The sequence below is a fragment of the Hyperolius riggenbachi genome, chromosome 1 (assembly GCF_040937935.1).
Source record: "Hyperolius riggenbachi isolate aHypRig1 chromosome 1, aHypRig1.pri, whole genome shotgun sequence".
NCBI lineage: Eukaryota > Metazoa > Chordata > Amphibia > Anura > Hyperoliidae > Hyperolius > Hyperolius riggenbachi.
The window spans coordinates 311,520,195-311,547,518 of NC_090646.1; the positions used below are offsets into that span (position 1 = coordinate 311,520,195).

The following is a 27,324-nucleotide window of genomic DNA, read 5'->3' on the forward strand; positions in this document are numbered from 1 at the left end:
TTTTATCTCTACTGATCCATTCACGGTTGGAGATGACATGCAGAGGTGGCAAGGTCACAAGACACAAACTAAAGAGCCAATTGAGATGAAGGAATGAATAGCATTTCTGAAGTTTGCAAGGAACAGAAGGGCTTAGGCCTGAAGAACTTTGAAGAGTTTTTTTTTTCCCTCATGAACTGAGTTACACTGAGTTTTTAATAATTTATACATTGAAGATGAACACATACAACTTACTTGACACATATGAAGAAAAATAATTTTTGTATTGATGTTTTATGTTCAATTGTTTGTTTTGTTTATGTTAGTGAACAGGGTTCATAGTGAACATTTTTAAGGAAGTTTTTTGTTATTTATTACCATACAGATCCAATCATTTTTTAAATAAGGTCAATTTATGATTATGGTTTGGAAATTGAATATTTTGATAGAGAAAATTTCCATAATATATTTTGTATGCAAAGTTATTTTGCAAGTTTGATGTAATCATAAATGAACAAGTTTTAGATGGTGTAAAAAGTATTGATTCTATAATTAATGGTTTGTATTTAGAGATGTTGAAATCTGATTTAAAGACAAAGGCCTTAACAGAAAGCAAAGGGCTAGATAGATAGCATAATTATGTCAATTTAAATCAGATGATATAAAATGGCATCAGTATCATGTTCTTCAATGATACATTTTTTTATGATATTTTTTAATTTTGATCAATAGTGAGCAAAAACATAATTGTCAAGTATATGTTTGAAAGTTCAAATTGAAAATATTACAAATTTCCAAACAATAATACAAACTTTTTAAGGATATATTACTTGATTAAAAAAATGCAAGGTATACATTTTATCATATAGATTTGGGAAAGATAAATTATATGAATGCTATCAAGATGAATATATAGCATCTTAACCACTTCACCACTGAGGGGTTTTACCCCCTGACCACCAGAGCAATTTTCACCTGTCAGCGCTCCTTCCATTCATTCGTCTATAACTTTATTATTACTTATCCCAATGAAATGAACTATATCTTGTTTTTTTCGCCACCAATTAGGCTTTCTTTAGGTGGGACATTATGCCAAGAATTATTTTATTCTAAATGTGTTTTAATGGGGAAATAGGAAAAAATGTGGGAAAAAAATATTATTTTTCAGTTTTCGGCCATTATAGTTTTTAAATAAAGCATGCTACTGTAATTAAAATCCATGAAATGTATTAACCCATTTGTCCCGGTTATAAAACCATTTAAATTATGTCCCTATCACAATATTTGGCGACAATATTTTATTTGGAAATAAAGGTGCATTTTTTTCAGTTTTGCGTCCATCCCTAATTACAAGCCCATAGTTTATAAAGTAACAGTGTTCTACCCTCTTGACATAAATATTTAAAAAGTTCAGTCCCTAAGGTAACTATGTTTTTTTTTTATTGTATTTTTTTTTTTTTTAATTACAAAAAAAAAATAAAAATTGGGGAGTGTGGGAGGTAATGAGTTAATTTACTGTGTAAATGTAATGTTTGTATATGTAAAATGCTTTTAGGGTGTAGTTTACTATTTGGCCACAAGATGGCCACAGAGTGTTTGTTTACATGCGACCTGTAAGCGTCTGGAAGGACGCTTACAGGAAGCAGTAGGAGGCTGGGAGACGCACAATGATCTTGCTGTTTCTGAAAGAAGCAGCAGATCATTGCGGGGGCTAGATCAACGAACGGGAATGGATTTTCCCGTTCATTGATCTCCGGGCGAGCGGGCGGCGGCGTGCACGAGCGGCGGGTGCGCGCGCACGAGCGGCGGGAGCGCGGACAGCGGCGGTAGCGCGGAAGGTACGGATTTCTCCGTCCCTGGTTTTTTAGGAGGGAAAAAAGGGGCGGAGAAATTCGTACCGCTGTGGGTAAAGTGGTTAATGATATCAGTAGCTGGAAGGCAATACATTTTAGTATCTAACATTACTAGGGTGATCCAATGAGTTATATACATTATCTATATATATAATAGAGTAAGTGCCTCAACCTTCAAGCAAGAAGAAGAAGTAGCGTCCTGCCCCCAGGGCCGGTCCAAGCAAGAAGAAGGGGCTGGTCCAAGCAAGAAGAAGAAGTAGTGTCATATCAAACCAAGGGCAAAGAGGGATAATTTGCATATTCAGTAGCAGTGCATTGTGGGTAACCACAAATGTTCACTTTTAGCTGCATTATTGCAGATTTGCTTCTGTTTTAAGAAGGAAAATTACACCAAGCTTTGCTTTTTTTTTTAGTAGGAGGGCTTTTTGGTCTCTTTTATCCCCCTATACATTCTTAGTAGTTTGGGTCACCCTGAGCTACTTGGTTACTCTGTTGTACTGGTCCAGGCCCTATCCCATACAGCCTTATCAATCCCTGCAATGTACTGATGAGGACCAATTGTCTGAAATAGGCTGTCACATGTGGGTTTGATATGACTGTAAAACTTAAAGCTATAGGCTTGCTTGACTTACCAAGGGTGAAAAGGAATAATTTGCATGTTTAGTAGCGGTGCATTGTGGGTAATCACAAATGTTCACTTATAGCTGAATTATTGCAGATTTTCTTCTGATTTAAGAAGGCAAATTACACCAAGCTTTGATTTTTTTAGTAGAAGGTCTTTTTGGCAGGGTTGACTACGACTATGCGCATTTCCGCGTAATCGTAGTCCCGTTATGCGTAGTTGACGTATGTATTGCAAAGTCAACTACGCGTGCAGTAACTGCATCTATATGGATCCTTGCGCATGCACAGAACTATTATTGCCCCTTTTAGACGCATACAATTCCACATCAACTACGCTTCGCACTACGCGAAGCTTGCATAATTTAACACGTAGTCTACGAAATGCAAACGTAGTGAAGTTTCTGATTACATAGCCATAGATTGCGAAGTGTATTTGCATAAAAATACACGTAGTTCCAGCGTAGCGAAGTTGGCTGACTACGACCATACCTGCTTTTTGGTACCTTTTATCCCCCTATACATTCCGAGTGGTTTGGGTCACCCTGAGCTGCTTGGTTACTCTGTTGTACTGGTCCAAGCGCTATCTCATACAGCTGTATCAATCCTTGCCATGTACTGATGAGGACCAAAAGTCTGCAACAGGCTGTCTACACGTGGATTTGATATAACTATGTAAAATTTAAAGCTATGTGCTTGCTATACACCAGCGGTTCTGGATGCTTGCTTGGCTTACCAAGGGGGAAAAGGGGTTATTTGCATGTTTAGTAGCAGTGCATTGTGGGTAACCACAAATGTTCACTTATAGCTGAATTATTGCAGATTTCCTTCTGTTTTAAGAATGCAAATTACACCAATACAGTGTGCAGCATTGCAGGAAGTGATGACAGTGGAACGTACGATGGAACGTGGAAGAGGTGAGTCATCCCTGCCCGCTGCCTCTTACTAATAGTGGCGGCTGCTACTGTGCTTAAAGAGGAACTCCAGTGAAAATAATTTAATAAAAAAAAGTGCTTCATTTTTACAACAATTATGTATAAATGATTTAGTCAGTGTTTGCTCATTGTAACATCTTTCCTCTCCCAGATTCACATTCTGACATGTATTACATGGTGACATTGTTACTGTGGGCAAGTTATGTAGCTGTTTCTAGCTGCTCTGGCTGTTACAGACAGCTTTAAACAGCCATTTCCTGTCTGTGAACATTGTTACATTGTGGCAGTTTGCCCAGAGTACCGCGGTATTCAGAGCCTCTTGTGGGAGGGGTTTCAGCACAAAATTAGTCACACAGCGCCCCCTGATGGTCTGTTTGTGAAAATCATTGTATTTCTCATGTAAAAGGGGGTATCAGCTACTGATTGGGATAAAGTTCAATTCTTGGTTGGAGTTTCTCTTTAAGCAGGAGGGGGAGCGCACATGGGGGACCCAGGTGAGGGGGGGTCCAACCCCCCCTCCCCACCGCTGTGCCCAATACCCCCTTCCTGCCCTCTACCCTCTTATGCGGCGTATGCGGATTTTATGATAATTTTACAATGGATGAAAAAGTTATGAAATTCAAAGTTTAGATTTGTCATCATGCTTGCATGTTTAGTCCAAGGATATTGATTTGGTTTTAAAAAGAGTCTAGAGAGAATTTTTGTCTAATGTGAAGATTTCTGCACACTAACTGAAAGGGTTGACTTACACACTGACACATGAGAAACAAAGAACAGTTGCTGTTAAATGAGGTCTAGCAAGGGAGTAGTTAAAAGTTTTTTTTTGCCTTTTTAAGTTCATTCACGAAAGAGAAGTTATATTACATAGAGAAGCATATAAATGCAATTAGTTTAATAAAGTTAACGGTTTCTCTATATAAAATATTGTTATACATAAATTAATACATTTTCCAAATAAGATGGGTGGAAAAAATTAAAATGATTAGAATTAAAGGATTGTTATTAGCTTATCTAAAAACAAGAGGTAGCAATGTTTAACCACTTCAGGATTCTGCGTATGCATAAGTACGCCCCTGAATCCTGAAGTGGTTCCATGTCAGTTCACAGAGGGTGTCTCCGTGAACACCCTGCGAACCTCCGATCGCGGCTCGCAGGGTAAATGTAAACACGCGGGGAATGTTTACATACATACGGCGCTGCTGCGCAGCAGCGCCGTAGAGGAGATCGGCGATTCCCGGCCTCTGATTGGCCGGGGATTGCCGGCATCTGATAGGCTGAAGCCTATCTGAGGCTGCGCAGGACGGAAATCCGTCCTGCGCCGCTCACAGGGGGAGGGAGAGGGAGGGAAGGGGAAGGAGGCCAGAAAGCGCTGCGGAGGGGGGCTTTGAAGAGCCCCCCCGCAAGCGCAAACAGCCGGCGACGATCAGACCCCCCCAGCAGGACATCCCCCTAGTGGGGAAAAAGGGGGGGGGGGAAGTCTGATCGCCCTGGCTGCTATCTGATCTGTGCTGCGGGCTGAAGAGCCCCCGCAGCACAGATCAGCAAAACCACCCGAAACACGGAAGTGGTTAAATATAATTATCAGTAAGATATGATAAAATATAATTTTGTTACATTTTTTAATTACATTTTTAATGATAAAATTATATAAAAATATATTTATAGAAGTGAAAGTAATTTTACTAAATGATTTAACTTCTATAATCAGGAGGATGTTATATGTTGGGGATGTGTATATATGGGGAAGAGTCTGTGTGCTTGGATAGGGAACTGGCTAATGGACAGAAAACAAAGAGTTGTGGTCAATGGATCATACTCAAAATGGGAGACTGTTAGCAGTGGGGTCCCACAGGGGTCTGTACTGGGTCCAGTGCTCTTCAATTTATTTATTAATGACCTAGTGGATACAGTAGTGAGCAATGTTGCTATTTTTGCAGATGATACAAAATTGTGCAGAATCATCAACTCTAAGGAAGATAGTGTTATATTGCAACAGGATCTGGATAGGATGGCTATATGGGCACATACATGGCAGATGAAATTCAATGTTGACAAATGTAAAGTCATGCATTTTGGTCGTACCAATGGTCTAACACCATACAAAATAAATGGGATACAGTTGGGGACATCAAACTTGGAGAAGGACTTAGGAGTACTCATCGACAACAAGTTAAATAATCGTACTCAATGCCAAGCCGCTGCAGCTAAAGCTAACAAAATTTTGGGATGCATTAAAAGGGAAATAAAAACTCGAGATGCTAGCATAATATTGCCCCTGTTTAACTCTCTAGTAAGGCCACATCTGGAATATGGAATTCAGTTCTGGGCACCACATTACAAAAAAGATATTGCAGTTTTAGAGCAGGTGCAGAGACGAGCAACAAAATTGATACGTGGGATGGAAGGTCTCACTTACCAAGAAAGGTTAGATAAACTGGGTTTATTTAGTCTAGAGAAAAGACGCCTTAGAGGAGATCTAATTAACATGTATAAATACATCAGAGGACAATATAATAGCTTGGCGGATGAGCTTTTTGTCCCTAGGCCTTCTCAAAGGACTAGAGGACATGATCTGCGCATGGAGGAAAAACGTTTTAGCCATTTATTTAGGAAAGGGTTCTTTACAGTAAGAGTGATTAAGATGTGGAATGCATTGCCACAGGAAGTCGTTATGGCAAACTCTATACCTGCATTTAAAGGGGGCTTAGATGCTTTCCTTGCGTTGAATGACATCCATGGCTACAATTACTAGGTAATGCCAATGATGTTAATCCAGGGATTTTATGATCAACAGGGATATGTGAGGGAGCAGGCTGGAGTTGTACTTTGTACTGGTTGAACTCGATGGACGTATGTCTTTTTTCAACCAAAGTAACTATGTAACTATGTTGAATGTTTTGAGATTTTAATCAAATGACATGTCATTGACGGATTTTGATTTCTACATTCGGCTAAGGGCCCTGCCGGATGGGAAATTATATCTGTACGATGTCATGAGATTGAGTTATCAAAGCTATTGTTTAATATAGTGATACTTATACAATTGGTTAATGGATATACCATTGGTTAATGGATATACAGTATATAATGCTAACTTGGTTTAAAATGAACTTTCAGAAGTCTTCTGAGCTTAGGGTATGGTCCTTTGCTTGTGGAATTTAAGGTCACAGATGTCAAGACCATTCGTCATTAAAAGTGTAGAAAATAAATCTCTTTCAAGCCAGGCTTCTGGTTGCAGAAATTGTATCCTGGTTACGTAGTCAACAGTTGGTTGTTATGTGATGTGATTCAACCTTAAATTATTCTGAGTTAGGAAAAGAGGCGTCGTTCCATATATAGTTGAAGACTCAAAAGTTACATCATATTATTGCTGGTCCAATCAGAAGGCAGAACAGTAGGAATACTGAGAACTAACATATACAGGATCTTCTCAAAAAATTAGCATATTGTGATAAAGTTCATTATTTTCTGTAATGTACTGACGAACATTTTTTTTTATTTTTTAAAAGAGAATTTTTATTGATTTTCAATTTTTATAGGTTAACAAACATTAACATCATAAAAACAGAACAAGACAAGAACATTCCGGTATTCTCCCACAGCTTTCATGACATTATTTCTTCAATTACATAGGTTGTATCCTGATATATGTCAATGTACCAAACAGAGGGTAATTGTAATACAGTGGTAGTATATTGCCCCATTCCAATCCTCGTACGATTCTTTTAAGTATTACTTAACCTTGTACCCAATATATCGGTTTATTTACTTTAGTGCAGATCTTGTATCATTACGGAAATGTCTAAGTGGGGTATTACAGTATCTAAGGCATCAACCCAGGTGTTCCATATTTTCCCAAATTTCTTAAACTGTGATCTAGACTGGTAAGTAAGCTTATATAGCGGCAAGGTACTGTTCACTGTCTCTATCCATTGTTGTATGGGTGGTGTTTTATTTTGTTTCCATTTGGAAGTAAGGGTCTTTCTGGCATAGAATAATAGTGTACGTATCAGCGTCCTCTTATGTGTCCCACAGCCCACTTCCCCCAAGATCCCCAACATGCATGCTTGGAAGGACATGGTTGGCGGTTGTTTGAGCTTATTGGACATAAAATGAGTGACTGATTTCCAATAGTCCTGTACCTGGGGACAGTACCACACACAGTGTAAGAAGTCAGCCCTATTTACTCCACACTTGAAGCATGCGTCTGTAGCTCCCTTTCCCATCTTTGCCAGTCGTGCTGGTGACAAGTAGGCCTGATGCAACCACTTAATCTGAATCACTTTGTCTTTTGAGGCTATGACAGTTTTATAGTATGTGTCATGGAATTCTAACCACTCTGAGTCAGCAATACCCTCTCCCCCGACCGTCCACTTGACCTTATAACTATATGCATTATTTCTTAGTTTTGCAAGCAATATGAATTCGTAGTACTTTGATATTAGTTTGTTATTATCCTTCTGCAACAGTAACGATTCTGAAGGCGTGGGGGCTAGTACCACTCCATGTAGGCCAAGCTGGGTTTTGAGTGCATGCCTAATCTGGAAGTATCGAAACACTGAGTGTCGTGGAAGCTGAAATTCCTGTCTCAGAGTGGTAACATCCTTAAAGGAACCCTCAGTATATAATTGGTTAACGTATTTAATGCCCGCTTTGCACCAGAAATGTATGTCAGGTATGTTTTTGAGTTCCAGGAGCTGGTCAATATGCCAAAGGGGTAAACTAGGGGATATAGTACTAGGGGAGGGATCACATATTCGTTGGACTTTTTTGAATACCTTAATAGTGTGTCTAATCAGTGAAGTACCTTCGTTCCCTGTTGGAACTTCATTTCTGTAAATAGCGGAGCAGAGAGCTTCGTACGATGTGGCGATATCCGCCTCTGTATTCATGTCAGAGTTAGTTCTAACTGAACCCAACCAGCTCTGTATGGGCACCAGCTGGGACGCTAGGTAATAGGCTTGAAAATCAGGAAGCGCTAGCCCCCTCTCCGAGATTGGTAAGCAAAGAGTTTGCAGCGATATTTTTGCATTGCTTCCTGCCCATAGGAAACTAGAAATAAGGGAGTCTATTTTTTTAAAGATACTTTGCGGAATCCAGCAGGGAGACATCTGTAGAATGTAGAGTAGCCTCGGGGCAATGATCATTTTAATTGAGCATATTCTACCGTATAGATTTAGTGGTAACGTCGACCAACGCTTCAGCTGAGATTCAATAGATACCAGAGCCGGTTGTAGATTATATTCTTTAAATGAGTTTATATCTCTATGTATCCAGACTCCCAGATATTTAAAACTGTCCACTATCAACAGATTGGAAATTGGTGAGATTATATTATGGTCAAACGTATCCAAAGGGAAGAGGACTGATTTTGACCAGTTGATAGTAAGTCCCGACATTCGTCCAAATGTATTATATAATTCTAAAACTGCTGTCAACGACGGGCCAGGGTCAGCCAGGTATATGAGCATATCATCTGCATACAGAGATATTTTCTCCACAGTGTGGTTGATTATGAGTCCTCTAATATCAGGGGCTCTACGCACCGCCTGTGCCAGAGGTTCTATTGCCAGAGCAAACAGCAGAGGGGACAATGGGCACCCCTGCCTGGTGCCTCGGCTAATTTGAAAGGTTTGGGATATAACCTGGTTGACCCTGACCCTCGCAGTTGGTTTAGTATACAAAATTTGAATCCATTTGCAGAAGCGAGGACCGAATCCAAATCCCCCAAGTACCTGCATTAAATAAGGCCATTCAATGGAGTCAAATGCCTTATTGGCATCGAGGGAAAGGATTACCCTGGTATTTGAGTTACGATGAGGGAACTGGATATTGGATAGGAGTCTACGTATGTTCATTCTTGTTGACCTCCCTCCAATAAATCCACATTGATCCGGATGAACCAGTTTATGTATGACTTTTTCCAGTCGGATTGCTAATACTTTAGACAGGAGTTTGGTGTCTGTGTTCATCAAAGAGATTGGCCTGTATGAATCACAGGCCAGTGGGTCTTTGCCTGGCTTCAGAATCAAAGTGATTAAAGCATCCCTCATTGATTCTGGCAATTCTCCGAGTTTGAATATATTGGTAAGCAGGGAGGATAATCTTGGTAAGATATCTTCCTTGTTTTTAGAGTACCACTCTACTGGAATGCCATCAGGCCCAGGTGCCTTACCTTTATTGAGGCATGCTAGAGCCTCCCCTAGTTCATCCGGACCAATGGGCAACTCCAATAGTTCAGCCTCCTCCTTGGTTAATGTAGGAAGTAAAAGCTGGTCAAGGAATGTGGCAATCTCCCCGTCCCCAGTATGTGTACGGGAGGAGTAAACCTGAAGGTAAAAATTCCTAAAGGCCTCTGCCATATCCACAGATGTCTCCAGTACCGTCCCATCTGGTTGTTTTATAGCCACTATGGGCGTGGTGTCAACTTGGGCTCTAAGGAAATACGCTAGTAATTTACCGCATTTATTGCCATGTTCAAATTGGGCTTGTTTGTGAATTATATCTTTGCGCTTTATACTGTTAAGCAGTTCTAATTCTAACTTTCTCCTAGCTATTTCCCATTGTGTGTATCTATTTGGGCAGGGGTCCAAGATGAACTGCTGTTTGCATTCCTGTGATTCTTTCCTAATATATTCCTGATGGGCTTTATTATTATTCCTAATTATAGACATGGCTGATCTGAATGCTGCTCGTAATACCGCCTTTCCCGCGTCCCAGCAGATGCCCACACCCGCTGTGCCCTCATTTTCCGGCCAGTAGTGAGACATACTCTTTTGGCATTCGGCCAAGATAGTTTCATCTTCCAACCACACCTGCCCCATTCTCCAGAGCCCTGCACAGCTTGACCCCGGGGTTTTGATAATGCACACAAGAGGGGAGTGATCCGATATACCGTGTGACAGATATTGTATATCAGTAATATATGGAAGTAAGTCTTTAGAGGTTAGGATCATGTCAATACGTGACATTGTCTTATAACTGTCAGAGTAACAAGAGTATTCTCTTTTAGAGGGAAACTTCCACCTCCATGCGTCATATAACTGATAAGTTTTTATCCACTCACAAAAGGATGTGAAAGTGCGGTGACTTTTGTTTAATCTATCAATATCCGGATCTATAATAGCATTAAAGTCTCCTACTATCATGAGAGGACCTTTCATTATATTATGAAGTTTTGAAGTCATCTCTTCTAATATTTGCGTTTTAAATGGAGGTGGAATATAAATAGACGCCATTGTAAAGACATAACCCTCCAAATTGCATTTTATGTTCACATAGTTACCTTTAGGATCTGTATACGCTGTTAATATTTGGCCAGGAAAAGATTTACTGATGAGGACCGCTGTGCCCCTGGAAAATGAGGAGAAGTGGGCTAGATAATGTTTAGATATCCATGTTTTTTTGAGCAGGAGAGCTCTGGATCCCATCAGATGGGTCTCCTGTAGGCATATCACATGTGGTAATTGTTGCCTGAGATACTCAAACACCAGCTTCCGCTTAATATTATTGTTTAACCCACTCACATTCCAGCTAATTACCTTAAACTGCATAGTGATGTATTAAGAGTAACATAATTGGGTACATTATTGGCTCGGAATGCGGTCATACCAGAGTGATATTCCTCTACCAGTTCCATGTAAATAAACAGTATGCAGGAGAACACCAGAAAACAGCACATAAAAACAAAACAGAAATAACACCCTTTAACCCACCCTGCTCTCCGAATTAAAAACCTTCGGGAGCTTTTATACCTAACAGTTCCCATTAACACTGGTTGGAGCACTAACTTGAGGCCAGCTATCTAGAACCCGCGTTTTCAGTGGTATTGTATGAACGGATGATATCGCAGTCAAGAGCGTGTTGAGGGGGGGGGGGGGGGGGGAGAATAACAGGTAACATCATCGTTAGCCACACAGAGGTATAGATATTGGGTACTAGAACTATCCATCTGTACCTTTTCAGTAGTGGGTCGTATGTCCTGGAGTATTTTTTTCCCCCCTTTTTAGTATTATGGACCCTGCCCTGTTTTAGATCCATATATGCGTATATATCTGACTCCTTAGGTTGGTATTAGGGGGTAGGGATGATAGGGAGGAGGGAGGAAGGGGTTAGGAGCAGGGGGTAATGGGAATGGGGGGAGGCAGGGGAGGAAGGGAGGCTAGGAGTTAGGAGGGGGAGGGGAACAAAATTAGCCAGTATTTAAAGATTTGGGCAGGGATCAGCATGTGTGAGCGTTTTCAGGTTGGGACTACCTCAGTATCCAGATGGCTTAGATATGATATTAAATTACTTAGCTTAATGAAAACAGGTTTACAAGGCACTAAACAGTAAAACTTCTAAAATGCAAGCTATTAGCTTAGAGAATTATAGTATTCTGTTGCCCTCTACTGGGCAATTCAAGTATTACTGGGTTGCATATATTATCCTGAAATCATATTTTAACATAAAATAGAGAGAATAAAAAACAATAAACCAGAAGTCATCTAACTCAGTATTGTCCAAGTGATGATTAGAGAAGTGCGTCACAATTCTAATATATAACGTCTCATATAGTGGCATAGAAAGCCCTGAAATAACTGTTTTCTTAACAAGGCAGCAGAGAGTCAATATAAAACAAAGTATAGCCTGAGTATCCGCTCCTCTCACAGGAACAGATATGTAGTAATCAGTTTAGTGCCTCTGTGTGCTGATAATGTCCTGTAGCATGCTACCGAGCAGTAGAGCATATGACAGAAGCACTCTATGGATAGTCATCACCAAATTTAATAGCACTGCAGCAAAAGGTTATTTCCACCAAATAAAGAACCAATTTAGATGGTGCTGCATGTACTTGTGCAACGACGATGCTATTCCGATTATGATCTTCTTAACATATAGTAGATAAAGTTATTTCCTAGACGGACGGGGTTTTACAGTAGAAATTTTCATCCCATGTTCCTCCATCCATTTTATAGCTTCGCTTGGAGAGGTAAAGAAATGCGTTTTAGAATCATATTGAACACGCAATTTAGCTGGGAATAGCATGCTATATGGAATCTGCAAGTCTCTGAGAGAGTTTTTAACAGTGAAAAAGGAAGATCTTTGCTTTTGTATCTCGGTTGAGAAGTCTTGGTATATCGAGATCTTCACCCCATTAAAAGCCAAGTTAGGGGCGTTACGGGCTGCACGAAGAATTTCAATCTTATCTCTGTAATTAAGTAGCTTTGCAATAAGGGGACGAGCATTAACCCCCGGTTTTGGTGGGCCTCCAGGGACCCGGTGTGCCCTTTCCATTGCAAAGACATGTGAGGGTTTCAGATCAGGCAAGCTATCTTTCAGCCAGTCGTCTAAGAAGGTTTCTGGATCTCTGCCCTCCACTCTCTCAGGGAAACCGATAAATCTTAGGTTAGATCTTCTGGAGCGGTTCTCCAGGTCATCTATCTTTAATGTCTGCGAATCTGATGTCTGTTCCAGGGTAGCCTGTGTACGCTGCATAGGATTGACTATATCTTCTAGCTGCCCCACTCTGCGCTCTGCATCCTTGGTTCTGTCTTTTAGTTTGCAGAAATCATTTTTCAGGAAGGACATTTCTGCGTGAATTGAGTCTAATCTAGAGGTTAGTGACATTTGCAAGCCACGTATAGCCTCCAGCAGTTCTGCTCTTGTGGGCTCTGGTGTCTCCCCCTCATTTTCATCTGCGCCATTTTGGGCCTGCTCCCACTCCCTCTCTCCAACATCCCCCGCTCCCCTCTTCTTGTCCCTGGGGGGTAAGGGCTGCGGTACCTGTTCCGGAGGCTGGGGTGCGACATTCTCCTCTGCTGGTGCTACTATTGCAGCCGGCAAAGTAGGAGAGGAGGCCTGTGAGGCGGACGAGCTGCAGGCCGCATGGTCCCCGGCGCCATCTTGCGGCTCCGTCCACGCGAATCTCGCCAGCATCTCCGCTGCGTCATAGACGACCGGTGGCCCGTATTTGGTCATCTCTGGGTCCTGTATCCGTTCCCCCTTCCGTGCAGCGGTTCGGGAAGTTCGGTGACGGCGTCTCCTGCTGCGTTTGCCAGGATTCTACTAGCGTCCTCACGCTTCCATAGCTGGCCACGCCCCCAATCCTCTGACCGTACTGATGAACATTAGACTTTCATGTATGTTCGATTCTAATACACACAACTGAAGTAGTTCAAGCCTTTTATTGTTTTAATATTGAGGATTTTGGCATACAGATCATGGTGTTATGGAGGCCCAGGATGCTTCGATAGCGGCCTTAAGCTCATCCAGAGTGTTGGGTCTTGCATCTCTCAACTTTCTCTTCACAATATCCCACAGATTCTCTATGGGGTTCAGGTCAGGAGAGTTGGCAGGCCAATTGAGCACAGTAATACCATGGTCAGTAAACCATTTACCAGTGGTTTTGGCACTGTGAGCAGGTGCCAGGTCGTGCTGAAAAATGAAATCTTCATCTCCATAAAGCTTTTCAGCAGATGGAAGCATGAAGTGCTCCAAAATCTCCTGATAGCTAGCTGCATTGACCCTGCCCTTTATAAAACACAGTGGACCAACACCAGCAGCTGACATGGCACCCCAGACCATCACTGACTGTGGGTACTTGACACTGGACTTCAGGCATTTTGGCATTTCCCTCTCCCCAGTCTTCCTCCAGACTCTGGCACCTTGATTTCCTTAATGACATTTAAAAGTTGCTTTCATCCGAAAAAAGTACTTTGGACCACTGAGCAACAGTCCAGTGCTGCTTCTCTGTAGCCCAGGTCAAGCGCTTCTGCCGCTTTTTAGGTTCAAAAGTGGGTTCATGCTTCCATCTGCTGAAAAGCTTTATGGAGATGAAGATTTCATTTTTCAGCACGACCTGGCACCTGCTCACAGTGCCAAAACCACTGGTAAATGGTTTACTGACCATGGTATTACTGTGGTCAATTGGCCTGCCAACTCTCCTGACCTGAACCCCATAGAGAATCTGTGGGATATTGTGAAGAGAAAGTTGAGAGACGCAAGACCCAACACACTGGATGAGCTTAAGGCCGCTATCGAAGCATCCTGGGCCTCCATAACACCTGAGCATTGCCACAGGCTGATTGCCTCTATGCCACGCCGCACTGAAGCAGTCATTTCTGCAAAAGGAATCCCGACCAAGTATTGAGTGGATAACTGAACATAATTATTTGAAGGTTGACTTATGTTTTAAAAACACTTATTTTATTGGTCGGACGAAAAATGCTAATTTTTTGAGATAGGAAATTTTGGTTTTCATGAGCTGTATGCCAAAATCATCAATATTAAAATATGCTAATTTTTTGAGAATTAAAATAGGGAAGACCGAGAGCCCAATATGGTGTAGTATGTTGAAGATAATTGGTATATTGATTAGTGAGAAAGAGATATACTCACAAACATGGGTTACCACACAGGCAACCACTATATAGGCAGGTGAGGAGATAAGACCTGTCCCCACTCAGGGTTAAGAAGTCGCTCTCTGTAGACAGGAAACAAGAGGGTAGTACTCCCCTCCACCAGGGCTGGACACAGAATTTTGTATGTGGAACAGAGGCGCCAGCAGGATAAAATTAGATAAAAAATTTTTAAAAAATTGCTCAGAGGAAGTGGTGGGCTTGCCTCCTGTAAGCAGACATGAGATACTGTCTTAACAATCATAAAAATATTTATTTATACAATACCCCAAGAATGCAACGCGTTTCGCAGGACAAGCCCGCTTCATCAGGCAAAAAAGTGGGGACAACTGTAAAATTAAACAATGACAGAGGCTATAACATTACTGTAGAAAAACCTTGATATCAAGATGTTGGAAATGAGCATATGTTAGTGTTATAACGTGTATTGATAAGTGTAATGGAAACATATGGAAGAGGTTGTAGATAGAAATTCAAAATACATGAGTGAAGTGCAGAAAAGTAACAATGACCATCTAATGATAGACTATGTGTAATGACAAGTGAGGGATTAAAGTGAAAAAGATAGCAATAGACTCTTACCAGTATTTCAGCAGTAGTGTGTATAGCGCCTCAGTGCTGTAATGAGGACGCTGAGAGTATTATATACATGTATAGTGGCCAGGAGGCCAATCACAATCCAACAGGAGTTACCTGGGCGGAGCTGGGTGCTATGGTGATTTAAGAGTCAGGGCGGAACAGGCCAATCGACAGTTGCCACGTTTAGAGGGGAAGGCTATTACTTACATAATGTGGGTAGCAAATCAGGTGTAGCCACATGTGGAGCTATGACTGTGCAATCGGGGGATGGAAGAGCGCATGCGCCCGGCCTGCGTGACGGCAGCGGATTGGTAACCAATCCGCTGCTTTTATGTTTGTTTACTAATCCACGTGGTGCGGTGGAGACGCAGCACCACGTGTATGTTTTGGGTGCGCATGCGTACAAAAAGGAGTAGTCACGTAACATTTGGCCACGTGGTGCGGCGTTGATGACCATATTGTAGGTGCGCATGCGTACAACTTAACGCAACCAGTGATTGGCGGATGCGTGATGTATGTTAATGCAGCATGCGTCCAGCGCACGCGTAATGTGTAAAACTTGGTAACAGTTAACATATTGTCCAAAAGCATAAGGGCCATGTAGAAAACAATTAAATAAACATATATTACTATAAAACATTTGTGTGAGCATAATTATAGATAGAAATATAACATGTACTGTAATACATATTAAAAGTCATAAACGACATGTGTAACTCTTTACAAACAGTATTATGCTGCCACCAGGTGGTCAAATTATGTAGCAAGTAACCAGCATATATTCTAAGGGAAACATTATTGTTTGTCTTTTTTTGAAAACACAGAAATACTGATATCAAAGAATTAAAAGAAAAAAACGAATAGAATTGGAAGTAGAATAACATAATATAATAAGAAATCTCCACAAACAAGGTTAAGAATATATAATCAGACCGAATGTACTGGGAAAACAGTGAATTGTATAAAAAGAACAAAGGTATACATTTAAAAATACAGGGGCTGACAAACGTATGAAATAAAAAATAGTAATAAATAATAAATATACTTCCAACAAATTATTGACGGTCAATGTTTGAATTAATACTAAAAGCAGAGATAAAAGAGAGCGAACCGGTTAAAAGAAAAACGGTACAGAGGTGTTTAATAGATTTTCTCTACCACTTCGTTAAGCCCCTCTGGAATGAGGGTTTTTAGGGTTTGGATCCAATACATTTCGTATTTTTTCAGATGCTCAAACGCATTTGATGTTCTAGCATCCACTGAGTCTATTAATATTATATTGAAAAATTGTGGACTGTTGTTGTGATGGGTGCAAAAGTGCCGTGATACATTGTAAAGGGGAAATTTAATAATGATATTGCGTTTATGTTGTCCGATTCTGCTTCGGGCCAACTGTGTGGTCCTCCCCACGTACTGGAGGCAGTAAGAAAAGGAGACCAGGTAGATAACATATTTTGATTCGCAAGTAAAGTGTTTTTTTATTGGATACTGGATACCTGTGCTGGATGATGTAAAATGGGAACCAGAATGTAGGAATTGGCATGCTGTGCAGCGGTTTTTCTCACAAGGGAAGCAGCCAGGCTCCTGTGGCGATAGGGTAATTGCATGGTTGGTGTTTGGTATGCGTAATTTACTGGGTGCTAAAATATTACGGAGATTGGGTGTTCTCCTGTAGGTAATTGAGGGTGTTTTGGGTAATAGGGGTCGTAGGTATGGGTCCTGCATGAGGATATCCTATCTATATACATATGTTGGGTATTGAACCTGGTGATGAATCTAGGTGGACTGGTATTATTAATCTGTTTGGTATTTGAAGAGGGAGGGTTGGGATGTTCAGCTCTGTATTTGGCATCTTTAACCTCCCTGGCGGTATTCACGAGCAGAGCTCGGGCTGGCTGACACATGTCAGGAGCGGTAAGCCCGAGCTCTGCTCGTGTGAGCAAAATAAATGGCTGCATTGAGTTCCTGGGTCCCGCGCGCGATCAGCGCTTGTCAGCGGGACCCAGGCTCCCTCCCCACGGCCGCCGGAGTCCGCATTACCTTCAGATCTTCCGGGACCCGGCGGCCAATTAGCTGGGAGGATCGGCGGTGCGTCGTGACGTCGTGGGCGGCGAGAAATCATCGGGGAGGGAGCCTGTTGAAAAAAAAAATGCCTGCAGCCAATCCCTGGGTCCCGCGCGCGATCAGCGCTTGTCAGCGGGACCCAGGCTTCTTCCACCCGGCCGCCGGAGTCCCCCTTACCGCTCTGATCTTTGGGGACCCGGCGGCCAAAATTAGCCCATAATTAGCCGATCAGCGGCAGAGTGACAGGGGCAGCGTAGGGTCACAGGGGAGGGAGGAGAGGGGAGGGAGGGAGGGAGGGAGGGGAGGGGAGGGAGGGAGGGAGTATAAAAAAAAATTGAAATAAACTCCTCTGATTGGGCCAAAACAGCATTGTATTGGATACAATGGGATTTTGTATCCAATGCAATGTTGCCTTTTGCTTCCTGGATTGCTGAGGTGTTGTGGCTGTTGAGCTGGAGAGGAGCTGGCTGTGATCTCTGTGAGTGCTTATCCAATCTTGATTTCTGCCTACCTGTTACCGATTTTTGCCTGGACTTTGACTACTCTTTTTGCCTTCTGCCTGGATTTGATTGATTACCCGTTGCTGATTTTGCCTGGACTTTGACTACTCTTTCTGCCTTCTGATTGGATTTGATTGATTACCCGTTGCTGATTTTGCCTGGCCTTTGACTACTCTTTCTGCCTTCTGATTGGATTTGATTGATTACCCGTTGCTGATTTTGCCTGGACTTTGACTACTCTTTCTGCCTTCTGCCTGGATTTGATTGATTACCCGTTGACGATTTTTGCCTGGACTTGGACTACTCTTTGCCTGCTGCCTGCACCGACCTCTGCCTGGATTTACTATGGCATCATCCTCCAGAAGACGTCTCACTGTGGAAGCGCTGGCGGAGTTGGAGGACAGCGATCTGCAGTCACTGGCGGACTCCAGTGATAGCGACGCACCTGGGGATCTGTCATCCGACCCAGATAGCGACAGCGACACCATCACCAGCGACGTTAGTGATGTCCGGGTTTGGTGCCCCATCGACCTTTCTCAGTCTCCGCCACCGCCCCCACGTTTCCCTTTTACTGGGGAGCCTGGCCTGAAGAAGGAGTGCGAGTGCAACCCCCTGGCATACCTGCAGCTTTTCTTCTCGGAGGCGGTTATTGAGAGGATAGTGGAGGAGACTAATCGCTATGCGACCCAACAATTGGCTGCTCCTCAAGGACCCTTTTCCAGAAGCAGGACCTGGGAGCCAGTAACAGCAGCGGATATTTGGCTGTTTTTGGGCCTGATCGTTCTGCAGGGAGTGGTGGGGAAGCCCCTGCAGAAATGGTACTGGAGCACGAATAAGATCATTGCAACCCCCTTCTTCGGTACAGTTATGTCCGAGTACCGTTTTTCCCTTATAATGAAATTTCTCCACTTTTCTAACAATGAAACTTTTGAGGAGTCGACCCACCCTGCTCCAAAACTAAAAAAAATTTGGGAGGTCTACCAGATGGTGGTGGAAAATGTCAGGACCACGTATGTGCCACAGAGGGACATCAGCGTGGACGAGAGCCTGATGGCCAATAAGGGGAGGCTGAGCTGGCTCCAATATATTGCTTCCAAGCGGGCCCGCTTTGGGATCAAGTCATACACGCTATGCGAGTCAAGTACCGGTTACATCTGGAATACTATTTTGTATACGGGAAAAGGCACAAAATTTTGTCCCAGGTTTAGCGAGTTTGGAGTGGCGACATCGTCTGTATTGTCCCTTCTGGAGCCTTTGTTGGACAAAGGCTACTGTCTCACCACAGATAATTTCTATACCTCCCCTGAACTGTCTGAGATTCTTATAAAGCATAAGACTGACACCTATGGCACTGTTAGGGCTAACAGGAGGGAGATGCCGTCGGCCTTTGCCAAGCAGAAGCTGAAGACTGGGGACATAGCTGCTTGGCAGAAAGGGAAGATGTTAGCCCTCCGGTGGCGGGACAAAAAAGACGTCTGTCTCCTCTCTACTGTTCACGACACCTCCACTGTCTCCACCAGAACGAGAGGAGGAAAAGATATGGTAAAACCGCAGGTCGTGGTGGACTATAACCACACCATGGGTGGTGTGGACAAATTTGACCAGGCGGTGACCTTTTATCCTGCTGTCAGGAAACAGCAGAAAAAGTATTACAAGAAGATTTGGAATGCATACATTCTGCACAAGCAGGGAAGTGACAGGCCAGTGACGCACGCTGATTTCATCTGGAAGCTGTGCGAATGTATCTGTCTAAGGTACCAGACTGCATCGGATGCCAGAGTTGGACGCCGTGCCTCTTATGTGGTAAATCCGGAGCGCCTCACTGGCCGCCATTTTATGGAATACATTCCACCAACTCCCAAAAAAAATGCCCCAACTAGGACATGTCATGTATGCTGCAGCAAAAGCGACGAGAAGGGGAAAAGAATCAGGAAAGAATCACGATTCTACTGTCCAGACTGTGATGTTGCCCTGTGTGCAATTCCTTGCTTTAAAATATACCACACACGGGAGGTGTATTAGGAGTATATATGTACATACTGCATAATCTGCTGCATTATTTATACAATTTTATTTCAGATTATTGATAAATTTATTTACTTCAACAATTTTGTGTTCCTGACTTTTATTTATATGCAGAATGTCTACCACACTTTTATTCAGATGTATTTTGGTGAGTTAAGAATTAAAAATCGGAGGCCTAAAATTAACGAAAAAAAATGTACCACTTTTGACTCCTAATTCCTGACAGAAATGCACCGCCAGGGAGGTTAATGAGTTTTTTGGGGTAATGGTGGTCAATGAATTTCTTGGTGAGGATTTCGGATTGAATGTTAAATTGTGATGGGTACGTGCAATTCCTATGGATCCTTCTGTATTGGCTGTAAGGAGTGTTGGTGATCCATGGATGATGATGAAAACTGTTAAAGTGTATGTAATTGTTAGCGTCTACCGGTTTAAAATATGTCTTTGTTTTGATATAGTTTGCTTCAATGTAGAGTGTTAGATCAAGAAATTCGATACAGGAAGTGTGCCTCTGTACCAGTCTTTACACTAGGGAAAGCATCACTCACCAGCAATAACGCACACACCCCTGCACCCAAGACCCAACGGAATAAGGGCTTGAATTCACGTCACAAAATCAATTCATCCATTACCTCCACCCCCCGGGCTGGAGCCGGCACTGATCACACTAAGCCTCCTCCCACCAAGCCTGATTACAACTTTTCACATGATGGTCCTCCCCCATCATCAATGGGGGTTTCTAATGAAACCAACCCAGATGATGCCCACATAAACAAACCCGCCTCTCTGACCAGCATTATACCGAACTCCCCAATTGCAGCATCCCAGGTCAGTATCTGCAACTCTGACTCTGATTCCCTCAATTTCTCAGTTCATCAGACCTCACAGGAATCCACCACACAAAACCAAACATCTCTCACTAAAAAGTCTAGTCCCCATACTCACCAGATGTCCATAAAAACCCTTTTTCCAGCCACTGCTGGATACCGCCAAAACCAAGGGAAACCATACCAACAACACCCTCACTTCCTCTTTTTTAGAACTCCCCTCAGCACTATCCCAGAACATCTTTTCCACCCAACTACCCAGCCCCCGCTACAGCCCACAAACAAAAAACGACAATTATCAGATACAGAAAAAGAGGAAGTAGAGGGAAAAGAAAAAACAAAACATAATCATCACTCCACAGTCCAGCCCAGACCTACTACTCCAGACCAGCAAATGTATATTTAACCTCTCTAACCATATCCTCACCACTAACTAAACCAAACTCTTGAGAAAGGGATTGTCATTCTGTCCAACTAACCAGGTCAATTTGTTTGAATTATTCTCAGATCTCAATAGTTACATATGTAAACTAACATTAAAAAGGCACTTTGCCATAAAAAAGCTCAAACCCCCCAATGTTACAGACCCCACCATGATAATAATCACCAATAACGATACCTTACCCACAGTTACTGCATCCACTCCAGAATTGGAGCTGGAAAAATATATCACCACCACGCTAAAGGGAAGATCCTGGTTCTATCCAGCAGCCTCAAAGGGAAATTATATAGAAACCTTTTATGCTATGGTCCTCAGTGACCTCCAAGCACTTCAAGAATACCCTACACCCTCCACATCCAATCTCAGTCCATCTGAGAACGCAGCTTAGAAATCCTTGTTCAAAAACCATTATCTCGTCATCAAACCTGCCGACAAGGGATGGGGCATAGTCATCCTTAACCGTTCAGACTATATAGAAGAGGCCAATAGACTCCTGGGGAACCCTGCACATTACAAAACTCTAGCCAATGACCCTACCCCAGCCCTAAACACCACACTCAAAGACTTCATCAATAATGCCTTCCTCAACAATATTATTACGAAAAATGAAAGAAACTTCATTATTAATTCCCAACCAAAAACTCCCATATTTTATTACCTTCCGAAAATACAGAAATGTTTGACCAAACCACCAGGTAGGCCCATTATCTCAGGTATCGACTCCATTACTAGCAATTTGTCAAAATTCTTAGATTAGCACTTGCAACCACATGTCCAGGCGGCCCTTGATTCCTTCCTGAAAGACTCTCAGCATCTCATCTCTTTACTCCAAGACTTCACATGGCAGCCTGATTTTGTCTGGCTGACGTGATGTCACAGCCCTATACACAAACATCCCCCACTCATTTGGTTTTACCCACTGGCGTACCGATAGGCCCTGCAGCACCTGCGCCTGCGGGGGGGCCGTGGTGTGGAAGCTGGAGGGGTGGCAACATGAGGGGAAAGCCTTGGCCACAGTCGGCGGGGAGAGGGGAAGTTCCTCCCTCTCCCTCACCTCGGGGCTCTCCCCTCTGCGCTTCCCTCCAGCTAACGTTATACTGTGGGCAGCGGCGGGCAGATACATACCTTCCTTGCGTTCCACTGCATAATCGTTGTGACTTCCGGAAGTGACGCCAGACGCCAGAGCGAAGATTATGCGGTGGAACGCAAGGAAGGTATGTATCTGCCCGCCGCTGCCCGCTGCCCACAGTATAATGTTAGCTGGAGGGAAGCGCAGAGGGGAGAGCCCCGAGGTGAGGGAGAGGGGGGAACTTCCCCTCTCCCCGCCGACTGTGGCCAAGGCTTTCCCCTCATGCTGCCACCCCTCCAGCTCCCACACCACGGCCCCGAGCGGGCCCCAGGGAGAGAGGGGGGCGCTCTGAAATTTTGCAGGGGGGCCCGGCGGGGCCTAGTTACGCCCCTGGTCTTACCTCCATACAACACTTCCTATCCTCCAATACATCTATGTCAATACCTCAACAACAGTTTCTGCCACAATGTGCCGAGTTCATTCTCAATGATAATGTATTCACGTTTTTGGACAATATCTACCACCAAATCAGCGGGACAGCCATGGGGAGCTCATTTGCCCCCTCTTACGCTAATCTCACAATGGGATACTTTGAACACCTCAAATTAACTTCCAATAATCCATATCTACATAATATCATTTTTTACAAACGTTATATAGATGATCTTATTTTCATCTGGAAGGGAGATACCATACTCATCCCCCATTTTGTCAGCTACCTCAATTCTAACACAGCCGGCCTACAGTTCACACACCACCATCACACCTCCTCCATAGAATTTCTTGACCTTACACTCTATACAGAAATCAACCGTATCAAAACTAAAACTTACTTCAAACCAGTCGATGCAAACAACTACATCCATTTCGACAGTCATCATCACCACCCCTGGATCACTAACACACCCTATAGCCAATACCGCAGAATCTACAGAAATTGTACAGACCCCTCACAATATGACATCCAATCCAATATACTTACCGAGAAATTCACAGCCCGCAAAAATCCAAGAAAACTGATCAAAGATGCAAAACATAAAGCTAAAACCCAAAAACCCAAAACCACCCCTGCCAGTCTCCCCAATACTGAAGGCCCCCCCAGATTCATTATGCAGTTTAATCCTCAACATGTAAAAATAAGAAACATCAGCAACAGATGGGACATTCTCTTACAGGATCTTTTTCTCCGCCCACTGCTACCTCCCAAACCCGCCATCATCTACAGAAGAGCACCAAACCTCCCAAATATTCTAGCTCCCAGTCGACTACGCAGATCACACAATACAGCCACAAGACTGGCCCCAGGCTGTTATCCTTGCAATAAATCCCGCTGCACTGCGTGTAAATATATTCTATCAGATCAACAGTTCGCCTCACACACCACCAAAGTACAATACCCAATCAATGGCCATCTCACCTGTAAATCAAGGTATGTCATATATGTCATAACATGCCCTTGCTGGCTCCAGTACGTGGGGGGGGGGCACAACCCAAATGGCACGTAACAGGATCGGCCAACACAAAAGGAATATTATCAACAAATTTCCCCTGCACAGTGTTTCACGTCACTTCTCCACTCCAGTGTTCTCCCCAGAAATCTTTGCCAGCCGGGTGGCATGAAAAAGTAGCCGGGTGGGGAAGTAAGGGCTCATTGAGTGGAGGAGAGGGTCACGCGGGGTGGGTGATTGGTTTGCTGGGGAGTTGGGACAGGTGTGTGTTTGTAGAGCAGGGGTCTCAAACTCAATTTGCCTGGGGGGCCGCAGGAGGCAAAGTCAGGATGAGGCTGGGCCGCATAAGGAATTTCACAATCGCGGCGCATCGCTGCCTCTGCCCGCCCCTCTCACTCTTCCTTCACAGAGAGGGGCGGGGAGAGGCGGCGATCCGTGTGGCGATTGACGTCAGGAGGGGCAGAGCTAAAAGCTCTGCCCCTTCCAGGAAATAACGGCGGATTTCCCCCCGGGCGATTTAGGGGCTCTGCAGCCCTCGTTTAGCGGCGGGGATGCAGCGGATTACTTGGGAGCACTGAAGCGCATTATAAGGAAGCTTTTGCCGGCGAGGGCCACAAAATATTGTATCAAGGGACGCAAATGGAGTTTGAGACCCCTGTTGTAGAGGATCACAAAAAGTGTCAGGTGGGGTATTTTGATCACCCTGGGTAATACTAGGGAGAAGGTTGCGCCGAGTGCTACTGGATGTGGGTGGAGATAATACCACTGACAGCTATCAGGTGGGGAGGGAGATCTCACCCTTGGTGCAGGTGTTGTGGGTGAGGGGTTCATACTAGATGCCTCACACTGTGTTGCTAGTGGATTGAGTGTACATGACTGGCTGCTGCAAATGGACAGGGAACCATCTTTCTTTGGGTTGTATGGAGGAGGGGTCTCACACTGTGTGATATATATCAGCTCCTCCCTGGCTTGCATAGGCAGAACAGACCCATAGGAGTCCAGGAAAGATTTATTTATGATTATGAAGGATTGCAGTCAGGACACAGGACTTTCACGACACAAGCACACATATATAACAAGAGAGCTATGTGCTCCCACAGCCACTGGCTCTCACACAGTTAAGTCTGCAGTTTACATTGTGGCTGACTCCACACAGCATTCCATCTCTCACCATGACCTGCCCGGGATCCTCCTGCTATAAATCACAGCCCACCACACTTCTCCATCCCGCTGTCAGCTCTCCTACGACTCCAGCACGTGTTTTTCCCCTGTGCTATAAATCACAGACCACCGAACTTCTCCGTCCCGCTGTATACGCTGAACTTCGTGCACATAAATTAACACGTTCAGCCGGTCAATGATTGCGCTCTGCCTGCCTCTAGTCTCTGCCCAGCACATCCCCACACAGCTTATACACACTACACAGTCACGAGCCTAGTCTGGACTCTGCACTGCAGTGACAGTCGGCAGCTAGCGCTATGGTCACACCTCTTACCATGCGCTGAGCCAATCAGTGCAGGAGCTCGCCCGGGAAGCACGAGATCTCATGTGCAGAGGGGAAGAAGCACATCCTGACAGCCGGGCACTTGTCAGTGAAGAGTGCGGCTCGCAGTGACAGAGATTTCATCAGCCGGGCGGTAACTTATCTTACCTGGGCGCTCCGCCCGGCTGATTGATCCTGGGGAGAACACTGCACTCACCACAATAATGACCCGGATCTCTTTTACATCACACTTATTGATTCAGTACGTGCATACCTGCCTGATGCCTTTGACAGACTGAAAAAAACTGAGATGTATTGGATGCAGATCCTGAGGACCCTCGTTCCAGAGGGCCTCAATGAACAACTAGAGAAATTACACTAACCTATCAATATTCTTATCCGCTGTTTTTATCCAGGTCACTCTCTTTTAGTTTTTTAATTCTTTTTATCATCTCATAACGATTTTACTTTGAATATGAAAATTATATGATCTATACCCAATTTAATTCATTGCACCGCTTTTTCCATATATTATCACTGTTTGTGTGCAAAGGGACCAATGTATATTCTGTGAAAACTATATTTTGTCACTTTAATGCTCTTACATATCATTTATCGGTAGACTAAGAGACGTCCAAGGGACTGTAACTATGAATTGGGTATGTTTAAGCACTTTATTTCCAGATGTTTTACTTCTATGAACTAGATTTTGTTTTTTACTTGTGTTTTATGTTTGTGAAATTGTATTTATATAGTAGCTTTATCCCCAAAGATGCAATTCTATACTTCCATCACTAGTTGGCAACAAGATTCCAGCTGTACATGCTGTTTAAAAATGTCCCCTGTTTTTTTATACATAATACCATTTTGCCCTCATTTGAGCCCTGATCCATGGGTCCCCCACAGGGACCCAGGAACCCCCCCCCCCCCCCCCCCTGTCCATCAACGCAGCCTTAATTTTGAAGTACAGCGGTGATTTTCGCTATACTCCTTCAAAATGCATGTGCCCCCAGCATTTGCCCTTAAACAAGGCAACGGGCAAATCCGGGATTTGAACCTGGGTCTCCTGTGTCGGAGGCAGAGCACTTGACCATTGCACCATCGAGCCACAGCATAATAAAAATATGCATGCCATCCATAGTTTTGTTTGCATTGATGTGCCGTTTTCGGCACACACAATGCCGAATATACACGTCAGCAGCCGACTGGCTGCTATGCTTTCCTTCCATGCTGACTGGCCCCGCCCACTTTACTCCAGTGGCTGCCCCAGATTGGATGAGACCTGTCCACAACTGCATTAATAGCACCTAGCATCCTGACCTCTGTACAGAGGCGCTATATGTGCTACCTGAGAGCTACTGGTAAGCTACACTGCATTTTTTATACTCTGCTGTTTGCCTTTCATTAAGACTGCCATTCCCTTACACTTCGTCGTCTTTTTTAGTTGGACTGGTTTTTATTATTATTGGCTTTATAATCTTTAAAGCTTTTATTACATATTACTACACATAAAAATGTCCTTTTATTAGTATGTGTTACTCAGTGAGATAATGTCTGGCCCCTGGTCAGCTACTAAGCATCCCCTTGTTCTTATTCACTTATTAACTACTTTCTCAGGCCATTTGTCATTATGATTAATACATTATGCCACAGTATTTTATTTACTAGTCGCATCAACTAACTACAAACACCTGTTTACAAAACTGCATGCAAACCTTATGCAAGTTTTTATGCTACAGTTTGCAAAAAGAAAAAAAAAAACGAAGTCTGTCTGCCATGTGACGTCTTGTAAAAGGAGGATGAGCTGTTGGGAACCTTTGAGGAAGAAAGCGAGGGACTGGACATGTGGCTGTAAATGTTGATCTAAAAATCTAGAGAGGTTGCTGGTGATAGAATCGATGCCTGAGATTATAGGTCTACCAGGTGGCTTATGTAGGTTTTTGTGTATTTTTGGTAAGTAGTAGAATATGGGAGTTGTGGGTTGGGTATTAAAAATGAAGTTTCTTTCGTTTTTTGTGATTATGTTGGACATGAAGGCGTTATTGATAAATGATTTGAGGGAGTGGTTGAGGGTGAGGGTGGGGTCCGAGGAAAAAGTTT

At 43.4% G+C, this 27,324-nt stretch overlaps 1 protein-coding gene across 9 annotated transcripts in view; it reads right to left on the reverse strand.

The window, feature by feature from the left end:
- Nucleotides 1-27,324, reverse strand: part of ADGRL3 (adhesion G protein-coupled receptor L3) — a 2,975,920-nt gene that overhangs the window by 2,774,194 nt on the left and 174,402 nt on the right. The window lies entirely within an intron of this gene.